The sequence below is a fragment of the Anabas testudineus genome, chromosome 15 (genome assembly GCF_900324465.2).
Source record: "Anabas testudineus chromosome 15, fAnaTes1.2, whole genome shotgun sequence".
Lineage (NCBI taxonomy): Eukaryota > Metazoa > Chordata > Actinopteri > Anabantiformes > Anabantidae > Anabas > Anabas testudineus.
This window is the reverse complement of record NC_046624.1, coordinates 3,693,508-3,706,061: the sequence shown is the minus strand read 5'-3', so window position 1 is coordinate 3,706,061 and position 12,554 is coordinate 3,693,508.

Below are 12,554 nucleotides of genomic sequence, written 5' to 3'. Positions count from 1 at the left end.
ATCTATCAAACCAACGACCCCGTGTTTCAGAATCTTGTATTAGGGCAACTGGACTAAATATAAACTGAGGGGATTAAGCCCCTTTTTTTGCTGCTTGTCAAACACAAAGCTCGTGAAGGTGCTGAAAACAGGCCTGTGTGTATCTAGGAAACGGCCGCTGCCAAAATGGGAAACAAACCGTGCTCTGTGCTGCTCTCCAGAGCCTTATGTAAATGTCCCGGCAGAGTGGGGCTTAATTGACATCAACTGGTGGCCCCCAGCCAGACTGAAAATGATGAAATTGTTCCACCTTGTGACAGACAGATGTTTGCTTTCATGATCCTAACTGAGCTTCCTTGTATGACCTGTTTATGTAGCTTGTAGCAGTGCGGCTCCCTGGGACTGTAGAAGAAGAAGAAGGGGGAAGGATTAAATCCCTCCTTTAAAATACAGATTCATGTGAACAAGATAATAGTAAATGAAAGAAAGAAAGATTATTAACAAAATATAAGAGATGTGCAATCCTTGTTTATTTCCAGGAGATGGCACTAGAGGTCAAGGCTAATTTAACAGTGCTGTAATGACATGTGACAGGGGTATGACACCTGTAAGACCTATTTGAGGACGACTTTGCTCTTGTCATTATCATTATTAGTAGTATTATTATATACTGGTTTTAACTTGGTTTTCAAAGTTTTTCTTTCATCTAACTATTCTTGTAGCTCAATACTGCACATACCTTGTATCCATCTTCATCACTGTGTTTTGTTGCAGTTTGACGTTGAGGAAGTCCTTTTTTAACCAAATGAAACTGCTGCTAATTGAAGGCTCTGACATCTGTAATACTCTCTGAAGTGTTGGTATTTTTTACTGCATGTTGTTTGGTCAGTTATAATGTGGACTCCATGATTTGAATGAGTCTTCTTAGTTATATGCCTGAACTGTATAAAAGATTATTAGACATTATGCCAGGCAAAATTCTCTCCATAGGAAGCTCCTTAATGATTTTAAAGCAATAAAAGTGGACTTGACTTGAAACTTCATTCAGCACAGAATCTGTTTTATACAAAGAAACAGTCCATTACAGTCCCCAGCCCATCTAACTTTAATACTCAGCTCATTCAGTCACAGATAACATACCACAGCTGGTTTGGTCCCAGTTTGAAATAAAAGGGGTTATTCCAGATTCTTGAAGGGTGTTAATCTGTTAAAGTAAACAGATGGGTCCCTCAAGCACGGGCTGAAATAAAGGGCCCCTGGACACAGAGAGATAAAAAGTCTCCACCCCTTCCATGTTGCACCTTCAGATTGAAAAAGACACAAAATCACCACGAATGTTGCTGTCACATCGTTTTCTCCTCATTCTTAGCTTCTTTTTTTGTATTTCTTTTTTCCAGTTGTTTGTGGTCATTCTGTTTTTCGGTGTTGGTGATATTTTAAACTTTTCTGCTGAAATTAGTCGATTTTCTCTTAGTTGCTGTGTGACCTTCAAGTGTGGGTTATTAACAAATATTAACACTCGTCTCATATTGAAGGCCAGGAAACCGACACTGTTGTAATACAGTCCCCCACAAATCTTGTGGTCGTAGCATGTGCACAAACCACAAAGGTTACCAGTGCACTCTGTCATTCTCTGATTTTAAACCCAGACATCTTCAGAGCACAGCGAACACTGCTCGACCGGCCTTGCTGTTCGAATACTTTTGAATGGGACCGTATATGAGACAACCTCGAAGAAACTTAAATGATATAAAAGCATATCAGAAAGACAAGTGAAGCCAGCGGACGTACACAAACAATATTAGTAACACAAAGTATTCTGCATGCAGATCAGTTTGTGTTACATCACATCTAGTCTTGTGCACAGTAGCGCTCTCGAGCTCTTGATTTGCTTGACTGTCTTTGATTCATGGAGTTATTATATTAATAGGCGCTCTGTACTGTAATTGACAAGTTGTTATTGACTCTTCAGTTACACGTCCATCACCACTGGGTGGCAGTGTTGGACTTATTTAAAGTTTATTCATTACACAACAAAGGACCTTGAGTTGTAATTGTGAGAACACTCTAGAACACTAATTGGTTGCTGCCGTGCCCCTTGTTGTAGTTTGTTTCATTTAGTCAGTCTACCATGATCTAATGACCTGGTCATTCAATAGTCACTTACACAAAAATGATCCCCAGGACACTTTTGTGTGTGTTTTTAAGAGATATAAGTTAAAAGCAACTTAAACAGCTTTTGCCGGTGGTCACTTCAGTGGTGGGTGGTACCCAGGAGTCACTGTGGAGATGTCTGACCAGAAACCCACTATCCAGTCCAGATGAGGGGGCACGATAACATCCTGAGTGACAGGCCTGTGGCAGCTGTGTTGTGAAGGAGGTACCCCCCCACCCCACCACCACGACCCCCCTCACCCCTCATCTCTGAGTGTCCATTCACAGAGGGAGGCGTTTGTTTTTGTGTGACAGCTGTCACGGCTCCCCCATCGCCCTCGCCCTCTCCTCCAGCGCAGCTTTCCACACCATTACCTCTCCCCATAACCTGCTGTCACCTAAAAGCAGAGACTTGTCAATAAAGGCAAAGAAGCAAAGCAGGAATCCGGAGCTGTGATTAAAACGTATCCATTTATCAGTCTTCAGTAATGTGAGGAATTCAGATTGAAATACTGGAAATGCTGCAGTGGAAAGAGGAAAAAAGCTCCACAGCGTTTTAATGGACGGTCTACGAAATAAGACGTCACGTTGTAAATACACTTTGATTGACAGATGACATTTGGGAAGTGGAGTGTAAAAAGACCCTGGCGCTTAGCGTAGCAGTAAACACGAGACAAGAAAAAAGCATGGAGGCACCCGGTAAACCAAATAAATATGATTACTCAAGCCGACATTAATTAAAATAAAGAAAATACATGAAGGCAGAGATCTGTTAGTTGGTACCAACCCATTCCAGCTGATTAATAATCATGACTGGAACATGAATGTATGTTTCATGTCGGTCTATCTGCATTTTACTCAAACCACAAGACTTACTGTGCAGCGAGAGGAAGAATCAGTAGCTATTACAACCCCTGGAAGTACAATAATGCTTATGCTAAATATTATGCAAATCATGTAGATGTGAAGTTTATTTTTATTGGACCGTGACCTGCTGCAGCTTCTAAATGTTGTTTGGACTCGTCCTCTGGGCAGCATAGTCATCTGTGCAAATCTCCAAGGAAAGCATCTGGTAGTTAGTGAGATATTTGTGTATATAGCTATGGAAAAGATAAGAAAGGAAAAACACTACCACACAGAAGTATATTCATGTTTTCTTTCTAGTGTCAGACTTTTTTTGTCTTGCGACATCCAGGATATTTTTACCTCTCCAGGCTTCTGCGTTGGGCAATAATCTGCGGTTAGGGGTCACGAATAGACACGGTTTCATTTTAAGAGGTCATGAGCCGCAAGAAAGCACTGCTGTGGGTTTCAGTTGTACTACCATTCCAACTTGAAACAGCTTCAGCGGTAAATACTGAATAGACGAGAAGCCACCGGCTGCATCTAAAGGTAACCCGTCCACCTTTAGATGCAGCCGCTGGCTTCTCGTCTCGTTAACCCCAAGGTGGACGGGTCAGGTTTGTGGATTTGTTTGCCTTCGTGTGGAACGTCCTCGATATGAAGACATTTACAGCTGTGGTGTCCCTTAATACACCCATGGGTTGAGCAGGCGGTTTCTAAGAAAGCCAGTGTGACTTTTTATTACAGGATGAGTCATGCACGAGCCCACGGACACACAGACTGGCCTGCATACATGTAGTATGGCTATATATATATATATATATATATATATATATATATATATAAACTAGCTATTGAGCCGAGCTTTTAATGACTGATGTAATATGTTCCTGTTATTGTCATACATCCCTGCTGTGATGACTACATCATGACACAGCTGGGTTTTTGTAACGTTGGAAACAATTTGCACTGGTTCTAATATAAAGATTCATCTAATAAAAACAGAATAGGAACGTGCACGTATTAGCAGGCTCACTGCAGACGTGACTTTCTCACAGCTTTACTGTGAAAGCCTTAATCTTTCATTTTAAAGACGTCAGCACCGAGATGGTTTTATTAGAGAATAAACATCTCCACCCAAGGCTGTAAATGCTCTGTGGGATTCTTCCTTATAACTGTACACTGACTTTTAGATTAGCAACACAGATGACTCCTCTACTGTATAATACTGTAAAATGCAGAACAAGCCAGTAGGTTGTTGTTTAAAATGAACAGTTTACAGTGGTTGAGCCGAGCATTCAAGGTCATTTAATCATTAATCAACATTAAAACAGCTAAATGTCATCTGGATATCTTCTAACAGCCAGATATAGTGAAGGTTAGGCCACATATATTAATACTTATACTAACATGAACCCATTTAATCCACTGTTTCATGCTAATTATATTTAATAAAGAGCAAATCACACTTCATGGGGGAACTTTAGAGCATGCTGATGAGTGTTTTTGTCCCCAAATGTAACAGAACAATCCAGCCTGTCCATGGGATGAGTCACAAGTCGAGCGGCTAATTCAGGGGGAGGGTTAATCCAATCAAGGTAATGACACAGTCCTTCCGGTACGTTCCGTCCTGTTGATTCATGGCCTGCTTTCCACATAGTCCCTGGCACTGTCACCTTATACTACACACACACACACACACACACACACACACACACAGTCAAAACTACACTAGAGTCACGCCCGGAATCATCGTGATTACAAAAAACCCTCCTAAACGTCCTGTATTTTATGTTAGATAACAAATAAATGTGACATAAGCACAGGTTGTATATGTTATACAAGTTATATATGTAGCTCAGCAAAGATCCAATGTACAGGATTGTATATTAAGCTACTTTGCTTGTTTGCTGTTGCCAAGGCCAAGCTGTTCACGTTCACTGTTAGCTGAAAAGCGAATCACGTGGGTGTTATAGAAGAAGTCCAACTATTATAAAGCAGGAGAAGCTCTAACTCGATGCAGTTTCTCTGTGTTTCACCTCGGTTCACTGCATGAGTCACACAGTTGGCATCAAAATAGTTTCCCTTTGATTTGGTCCTAAAGGTTGTTGTGCTTCAGATCCTGAATCACTTTACCATCACGGTCCTCGTCATGTCTGGCGCTTATAGTGTGAGTGTGCAACTGAACGTGAGCTCACGTACACATCGTCTGTGTGTGTGTGTGTGTGTGTGTGTGTCGTGGGCGGCAGAGTGTTGCACCAGGGGGCATTACATGGAGATATTCAATTTCAGCTCAGTAGTGGAGGGAAACATGGGCCGTAATTATTTCACATCTGATACCAAATTAAACACAGATTGTGCCGGATTTAATTAGGGGGTAATTAATCGCTGCTCCGATTAAGGGTGAATCACAGATTCACGTTGACTCTGGCTGATTTGTTCAAAGACATGAAGCATAATGTTCAGTGTAACTGTCTGAAGGCCTGACTGGACGGATGGCAGTGATGCAGTGCAGCGCTCGTCTGTCAGCGAAAGCCATTGATTTCTTCCCTGCTGATAATTCTGGGGTGGTGTGTGTGTGTGTGTGTGTGTGTGTGTGTGTGTGTGTGTGTGTGTGTGTGTGAGTGAGTCACTCTGAGCTGGAGCTGTGAGCTGTCGATGAGATGAGTGGAAAACCTGTCAGAGAGTGAGGTGGCAATTAGATACCACCGTGGCCCAGGGGAATCATGGGGAAAAAATGTGTTGGCTCTCTGACTCTCTGGGAGTTTCGATACCTTCAAGCTGGTCTCTATACCATCAGCTTTAGTGAAGCCTACGGCAGCCTTTAGTCCTGGGGTCATTCTGATAAACAGAGATACACAGTAATACACAGTGTATTAGCCAGTAGCCAGTAAAACTCAGCAGAGAGGTAGCTGTAGAAGCAAAATCAAATCAAATCGAATAAAAAAAGCTCTCCAGTTTGAATTAAAACATCGTATTACAAGCTCTGACTGACTGTCCGGTTAAAATGACACAAACAAACTAACACCAACCAGCCAAAAGTAGCTGGCTGTATGGGTTATCTCTAAAACCGGAGGGTTCTGTGTCTGCCAAATATAAAGTTTAACTTTGTGCCACAGTTGATTCACTACTTATCTTGATAGATGTTACTCATCACAGGAAGGTAGGTCTGTCCCACATGAAGCATGTGACAGGTCACAGTTTTGAGTAATATTACATGTACATTATATCAGAAGAGGCACCACTTTGCCAGCATACATTAAAATAGTATGTAGGAAAGTATGATATAAAAGTATTCTCTAGTCCCTACATGTAATATACATAACATGATTATTAGATTCCCATCTCTGCACACTGACCTCTGACAGGCAGTGTATGTGTCGATATGTTGGAGCGACGACTAAAGCTCTTAATGCTACTGAAAGGCAGCTGAATGTCACCTTTGGTGTGTTTAAACACCGTTAATGTTTCCGCTGTGATTGATTTTTGTACTGGATCCACTCAAATTTGAACATAATGTACATGTTGCAGTTTAAGTTTCTTAAATGGTGCCACAGTTTCCACAGTGTTATCACATGTGATGTGACACATCTAAAGGTATGAGCTGTTGTAATGTGAGTCAGGAAATGTTACTATCAGCCTTCACAAGCGCCATCACCCTATTTTAGCTCAGCTTTTTAAGGCCATATAACCAAAAAGCGAGCTGCCTGCAACAGTTTCAAGAACTGCATTGCTATATTATCATATCTGACCTTCAAGAGAACCATTTCCTAGAATGCAACAGAGGGAAATAAGCCCCCCCAAAAATGAGCTTTCTTTGACGCCCTGCGGCGCAAAGCAGCAATTAGAGAAACATTTCACTTGTTATCTCCAAAGTACACTTCGCCTTTCCGTTGCCTGGACTCATGCTGATGTTCCGCACAAGCGAGAGTCCTTGATGAGGGCTGAGTGATACTGAACCCACGCTGAAATGCCTGCGCGCTTGACACGGGGACACGGAGATAATGACAGTGCAGTTATGGGTATGAACGCACACTTTGGCATTTCCTCCCTATGGGAACACGGCCCACAAACCAAAGCCTGAAACCCTGAGTCATCAAGACACATAGTGTGTGGATTCATAAAGAGAGAGACAACAAAATAAATAAAAAGAAGAAGGAAATAAGATTTATTTCTTCAGTGTCACGTGCTACCTTAGTGGGTGTGTGTGGAACAAAGGGTTTATCACGCTCCCTGCTGCAGATGTCAGTCTGCTTTTCCAGCTGTGGGGCTGCATGTGAAGTGAGAGCTGTGGAATGGCATGAGCAGCTTCTTTTACCCACTGCGGAGAGAGAGGGCTGCGGCGCACAGAAGGCTTTAGAGAGCTGCGGTTATTATTCTCTCCTGGAGCACCATCTGATGCTGATCTGCCATACAAGGCCAAAGAATGTTAAATATGAGGGAGGGCAGGGAGTGCATTGAAGCAAACTCACTCGCTTTCGCGTCTTTGCTAAAACACACACACACACACACACACACAGGTTTAATTCACGTGCACGGTGGTGAGCTCGCACAGAGGCAAAAGCACAGATCCACATGTTCCTAGAAGAATCAACAGTTCCCAGGCCCCAGGAAGTGGAAGCTATGCAAACTCAGCTGCTCTGACTTACAGTAAGCAAGTAAGCTCCTCAGCTTAACCACAACCTGAGCACTGATCTGTTTTCCTTTCCCCCACAGAGCCCAGCTAAGGCCATGTGCACAGCCCCCCAAGCACTGTAGGTAAATTGTGTTGTGCTTGTCCCGTGTCTTATTATTTGATTTTTATCTACTAGACTATTTATGTCCACAGCAAGGCCACAGCCCCCCTCAGGCTTTTATCTGTTCATGTCAATACTAGGATGAACCGACGGATGTTGAAGAAATCAGCAGAACCAGCAGAAATGCTATGACTGACAACACGCTGGTGGAGAGTATCCACTTGATTTAGCAGAGTCACACAACTAAAGCCAGGGATGTAGTCACGCAACATGATGCCCATGTGTAGCCTGTGTTGATTTAAAGCATCAGTTTGCATGTCGTCCAAATGTTAATACTACATCACACTACCAGCCTGGAACCAGTTTTTTCCTGACTGAGAGTCGGTCCTTCAGTCTTCGAAACACAGAACAGATTTGGCGTTGGCTTCGAACTTTACATTTTTTCTTTACACTGACAGCACCACCTAAGGTGACGCAAACAACTCTGTGCTGCCATCAGTGACATGAATACTGATCTTGTTTTCTCTTTCTGTTGCCAACACGCTGTGGTTTTGGTTGGAGTCTTCAAATCCTGGGCAGTTTTCTCTGGCCTACATGCTAAAACACTCCACGCCAGCCCCCACGGCGCTGTATGTGGCTGCTCACTGCTGCCCCCAGGGGGGTGGGTTAAATGCAGATTACATTTCAGTGTAACATGTGACATATACAAAGACAAATAAAGGCTGCTTCTTCTTCTCCTTCTTCTAAAACTAGATGAACCTGTTTATCTGAGCTTGGAACAAAGACTGGGGTAGTGAATAAATAGTTTGTCATGTTAATTTCTGGGATGTGCAAGTAGAGTCATTGTGGCATTTTCACACATCAGCGCGAACCAAACCAAAATAAGATGATGGTGGCACCGCTCTGCTTTCTGAAAAGCAACAAGCTCTCTCTTTATTCTGCACAAATAAAACATTTTAGTTGCCTCCTACAGTTTCTTTTAGACCTGTATCTGGTGACATAGATCCCTGAGTGTGATCTACTGGATGTCGCATGCAGCAAACGCAGCATATGGACACTCAGTTTTACAATCTCACCATAAAGTGCTGATCCTGACTAAGGCCATTTTCATTTTGGCACCTGTAGCAACCCAGCCTCGCCCCATTATCAAAAGGTGTTAATCCACCGGATCCTGTTAACCTTGCACACACACTTGCCCCTTCAACCTTCCTCCTCCTCCTCCTCCCCTTCCGAGTTAATTAGATTGCAGTCTGTTCAGAGGAGAGAGTTTTGGGAGCCCAATAAGCGCCTGTTGTGGTGCTGCAATGTTAATAGTCCTGGATTAGTGAGACAATGGAGGAACTGGGATCAAGCTGTGAGGAGGCAGGGTTCACAGATGGGATCAGCATAGCTGCAGGGCCGGGCTGCACACACACACACACACACACACACACACACACACACAAAGAGCGTGCAGAAATCTACATACAGTATATTTGTTTTGTGCAGGTATAGAACACAGATGCACAAATAACACACTGATAACTGAATTACTTGAAGAATCAAAGATGAACACACACACACACACACACACGCACAAACCTAGTTACCTAATCCATTTTTACAGATATCATGCCACATTTCTCATTCAGGATCCTGATCCCTAATCCGAGCGTGACCAGAGCAGCTACAGTGCACTGCACACACAAAGTGCTGAACGTCCAAAGCAGAAAAACATACAATCAGATGCGGTAAATACCACAACAGGACGTAAGGAATGCTTGTGATTGACGACGGATAGAATACCAGAGAGATGAAACAACGGCAGCTGGGTTGAAAGGCTACATTTATTATATTAACACACCCAGATCGCAGTTTGTGCCAGAAACTGTCCCAACTCGATCGCGTACACAAGAGCCTCCCGCACGTTTCAGCTTCAGCAATGTGTCAGCATGTTACAATGCTTCCATAGCTCTCTGGAGGTTTTTTTTTTATTTTTATTGACACACACCCTACTTAGTTAAACGTCATTCACTTAATATGTGAATCCTTCATTAAATTACGTTTATCTGCTCACCTGCTGGTTTGACTCATTACAAAACACCACATTTACAGGATGAATTCAGCTCATGTGACTGTTACTGGCGTTCCCTCCATTCACAACGTTAACAAATGGAGTTAAACCCGTGCATTGGTTCAGTATGGCCCTTTACATTATCACCTGCTTTATCTCACTGCCACTGAAGAGAGTGCTTTAGGGTTTTTGTAAAACCACAAATTTAGAGGTTTCATTTCATGGCAAGTCTCTTTTAATGTTCAGCTAGTCTAGTTCAGTCAGGATCAAAGGGCTGATCATTTGTTCCACAGACCAATATCGTTCTTACCATGCTGCTAGTGCAGCAAAAAACGGAAATGTGCCTGATTTTTGAGGAACTTTGAAACGTGTTTGGAGAAGCCCACGTACCACAAACACCACTAACAAAGCCGCCCGACTCACAATGGGTAAACAATGTCATAATCAGTGTCCTGAAAATATTATTCAGCTGCGATAATACTCTGTGTAACTGTTCTATTTGTGACATAGGAGCTTGGCAAACACAAAGGTGTGGCAGATACAGCGTTTCCTTATAAAAAAAACCCCACACTCACAGGGTGTGTCTTCTTTTGTAAATGATGGTGCAATCACATGTGTTATGTGTTGACTTGTTTAACCTAATACCAGACGGATGGGTACCACTAAAGCATGACTTTTGCAGTATAAATCCTTTTGTGTACAGCTACTTGGAACCATTGTAATACACATAAGAGGGTCCAACAGGTTGAGTCTATAAGCCTTCATGTTATTGTATTAGTTCAGTTGTTCAGTTTATTCTAAAGACTAATGCTTTGTTCCTGAGTAACTACACCGCAGGCCATATTAATAATATCAGTTTAATGTTTTTAATCTACAATTCAACGCATCTAATTTCACCCTATACCCAGCACCTTAAACATACCCCTGTGCATTAAATAAATCCATTCAAATGTAGCCTGTAGTGTTACTGTGTCTTCAGTTCACATATGACTCATAACCACTAGGGCGTCTGAGCTCTTATCTCTTCTTGTCTTTCCCCTTCAGATTCTTTATCTAACAAAGCGGGCATTATGTAAAGAGACCTTAAAGGAACAAAACATCCCCAGACAGGCAAACACAGGCACTCTCAGTGGTGTAACTTTGATTTGCCATGTTTAAGGCTTCAGAAGCTGTGACCGACCTTACTTCTCCTTGTTTCCCAAGGACAAACATCATTCGTGCTTCATTTCACATCTTAACATTTTCACTGCAGTCAGCTACTGATAAATCCACCATGACCCTTACACTGCTCTACTTCCTATGTTGTATTTCCTTAACCGAGTACATAATCATTCTTGATACATGCAGCTGCCACAACAGGCTGACACAATCATTAGTCAGACTAGTCTACATTATCCTGACGTTTTGTTTTTCCACACAGACGCCACGGACTCTCTTCCTTCCTATGGTGACACTGGCACGCCGGTGGTTTAAAACCCCGGAGGATATTTCGCCTGGCTGTGGTTTCAGTCGAGAACACCAGTGTAGTCATGAGGACAATGGAGGAGGTGGTAAACAGGAGGTTGAGAAAGAGGAGAAAAAGGAGGACAGATGGGAAGACACACAGGGCTGAGACAAAGGCCAATTAGACAAAAAGACATAAAGACAAACGAATGATGAGTGCACACCTACATCTTTAAAACTAACTTCATGGCGAGATGCTGAGGAATTGCTCATGATTTCTCCGTTTCATCTGTCTGTACGAGTGCCCATCCCCCTATAGTGTCTGCACTAGGAGCAGGCAGGCGAGTGATATTGGGGGCAGGGCTCTTACTGTTTCTAGAGCCCGCTGACAGCTGCTCGGGGAGGCCCGAGGCTGCTGCTTCTGGCCCGGGCAAGAGCCGCAGCCACATCCTGGAAGATTCAGTGAAGAAGTCATGCATGCTCATGGTCACGGACGACCACAAAGTGGAGCAGACTGACACAAAGACAGCCCTAACAAAGAAAGTCCTGGTGCTTGCTCAATCTGTCCACTCCGTGTTAATATTTGTGGAATCCCTGTGTGGCCGGACGAGTCGGAAGAGAGACGTGACAGGCGAATGCAGACTATTTAAAGGTTTCAATTCCATCATAAGCGACAGCCATTTCCTGTCTGAGACCTAAGTGTGATTACCCAGGTCACGTGGCTTGACCCCCGGGCAGTCATGTAAATCGTCAAGTAGAGCTGCACCCAGATCCATGAGACATAGATGTTGCTTTCCTTCTGGGAATTGTGTACATATTTGGCGAGATAAACTCGAAAATTGCATGATCCAGCTATTGTTGAGGAACAACTTCATGCTGTAATATCCTTTTAGCAGAATAAGAGTCTCTCTGACAGCCAGAAAACACACACTGTACACATTTCAGTGCTTTCTTCACCTTTTAACTAAAAGGTATTAAATAACTTGAGCTTTATCTAAGGTGTTTGTTATCCTATTAGATTATAAAAGAAGAGAAAGAGGGAGGCAAGCTGCTGCTGAATGCAAATGAGAGACTGAAGCGATCAAACCCCAAATGGTTAACCTAGTCAATATAATGATCCAACTTAAAAAAGCCTGGCCAGCAAACTTTAGCTGTCGATACAGATGACAGGAGTGAGAAATGACTCTGAGGCATCAAGGACAAAGGAAGAGACAGCTCTCCCATTCACAGCCCTGGAGACGCGCCAAAGCCCTGTTTTTGAAGCCACCGTGCCATTTGCCTAGCAACCCCAGGGACAGGTGGAGCACGTCAAATAAAGACAGACACGCCAGGCTGCATGGTTTTCA